Below are 2,285 nucleotides of genomic sequence, written 5' to 3'. Positions count from 1 at the left end.
TTTCTTCAAAGGAACTCGGCGAGTAGATCGGTCCTACTCGCGAGTAGGAATGTCAGTTTGTTTCACCAATTCTTCATACTCTGCTTCTTCCTACAGTCTTTCAATTTCCATTAAGTCTTTTTCTGGATCAAATGCTTCATCATAAGCTGTAAACTTGCTGGAATATTCAGTTATGTCCTCCTCCAATAATTCGTCAAGCATATCGATTGAGAATGTCGTGTCGTCACTGCTCCTAGAATACTTCATAGCTTGGTCTACCCCGAATGTGACTAAATCTTCTCCTACCCGCAAGGTGAGCTTTGAGTCCCTCATGTCTACTATAGCGCTTGCCGTGTTGAGGAAGGGCCTTCCAAGGATGATTGGAACTTGTGGATCCGCCTCCATGTCTAGAATGATGAAATCAGCGGGAAAGACAAATTTATCCACCTTCACTAGTAAGTCTTTGCATATGCCTCTTGGGAAGGTGACTGTCTTGTTTGCCAAGTGTATTGCCATGCGAATTGGCCTTGGCTCCGGGAGATCCAACTTCTTAAAGAATGAGTATGGCATTAGGTTCACACTTGCTCCCGAATCAGCTAAGGCATGAATAGCAGCCAAGTTGCCGAATTGGCAAGGTAAAGTCAAACTCCCCGGATCACCTTTCTTCTTTGGTAGCTTATTTAGCATAGCAGCAGAGCAGTTTTCATTGAGTACTACCTTCTTCACTTCTTCCATCTTCCTTCTATTGGTGAGAAGTTCCTTAAGGAACTTTGCATATTTGGGCATTTGCATGACGGCTTCAATGAAGGGTATGTTGATTTGAAGAGTCTTGATATGATCTAGAAACTTCTGATACTCCTCTTCCTGCTTCTCCTTCTTAGCTCGGGCTGGGTATGGCATTGGAGGCTGGTAAGGCTTTTCAGGAACCTGCTCGTTGGTATTTAATGGTGTACTCACTGAGTCCATATGAGGTAGTCGGCGAGTAGGACTGTCAGATTGTATATTTTGGTTTTCTGCTTGCTTTTCCGCCTCCTCCTTCTGTGAATCCTTGGATGCTTCAGTACAAATAGGTGCCAGGGGAGTGATTATCCTCCCACTTCTTGTTGTGACTATGTTTATGTGCACGCCTCGTGGATTATTTTCAGTTTTGCTAGGAAGTTCGCCCGATGACCTTTAGCTAATTTGTTGAGCAAGTTGCCCAACCTGCGTTTCTAAATTGTGGATAGATGTTTGTTGATTCCTAAGCATGGTTCTTGTTTCTTGAACTGCAGCATCATGATCACTATGTCTTTTTTCTGAGGCAGCTACAAATTTGGTGAGCATTTCTTCCAAGCTTGGCTTCCTTTCTTGTACCGGCTCCTCCTTTTGGTAGAACCCTCTCCCTTTTTGTCTATAGGGATCCTCCTTGGCTTTCTTGTACTCTTCATAAGGGAGCCACTCTTTCTTTTGTTTGCACCAGTCTTCATCATATCGGTCTCCTGAGTAACACACTTGCGCCTTCTTGTTGCCATTCTCATCTAAATCGCAGTCTCTAGTGAGGTGAGGCCCATTGCAGTTTTCACAACCCACCCGAATATCATGGATCGTTTGATCCATTTTATCCATTCTCCTATCCATGGTTTTTAGCATAGCCATGACCACGGATAAGGCTTCAGTAGAAGCATAAGCGGCTCCCCTAGTGACATCATGTCTAGGGTTGTGGTATTCTCTAGAGTGTTTAGAGAATTCTTCAATCAATTCTTTGATCACTGGAGGTGGCTTATTTGTGAGCGGGCCTTGCGAGTCTAGTAACTGCCTGGTTGTGACATTAACTCCATCATAAAAGATGGAGACTTCTTGCTGGCTGTTTAGGTCATGGTGTGGGCAGTTTCTTAGTAAGCTCTTGTACCCCTCCCATGCTTCATATAGCGACTCTCCAGCTTGTTGTTCAAAGTTAGCAATGGCCTTCTTCAACTTGGCTATCTGGGAAGGTGGGAAAAAGTGATCAATGAATTCTTCCTTCATCTTGGCCTAAGTGGTGACTGATCTGGGGGGAAGTGACTTGAGCCAGTCTTTTGCAGCACCTTTGAATGTCACACGAAGCATAAGAAGTAGTTGAGTCTCGCGGGGCACATTTGGAATATTGAAGTAATCAACTACATCATTGACTTCATCCAAATGCTTTTAGGCATCTTCATGATCTTATCCATAAAAAGGTATTTCTTTAAGTGAAGCTAGGATATGACCCTTTAGCTCGAAGGTAGCAGTCGCGGGAATTGCGGGTTGCACAAGTCCCGGGCCAGTGTCGTCGTGCATCCTCTTCTTCC

The 2,285-nt window shown here is 44.3% G+C and overlaps 1 non-coding gene across 1 annotated transcript; it reads left to right on the top strand.

Annotated features, from left to right (window-relative positions):
• The first annotated feature begins 1,828 nt into the window (after positions 1–1,828).
• LOC145003591 (small nucleolar RNA R71) lies at positions 1,829–1,935 on the top strand. Its single transcript, XR_013662045.1, has one exon. It is a non-coding gene; the product is annotated as a small nucleolar RNA R71 (small nucleolar RNA).
• Positions 1,936–2,285: the final 350 nt, after the last annotated feature.

The sequence above is a fragment of the Lactuca saligna genome, chromosome 6 (assembly GCF_052625555.1).
Source record: "Lactuca saligna cultivar CGN05327 chromosome 6, ASM5262555v1, whole genome shotgun sequence".
NCBI classification, from domain to species: Eukaryota; Viridiplantae; Streptophyta; class Magnoliopsida; order Asterales; family Asteraceae; genus Lactuca; species Lactuca saligna.
Note: the sequence above shows the minus strand (reverse complement) of the source record. Positions and strands in the feature narration are given on the sequence as shown.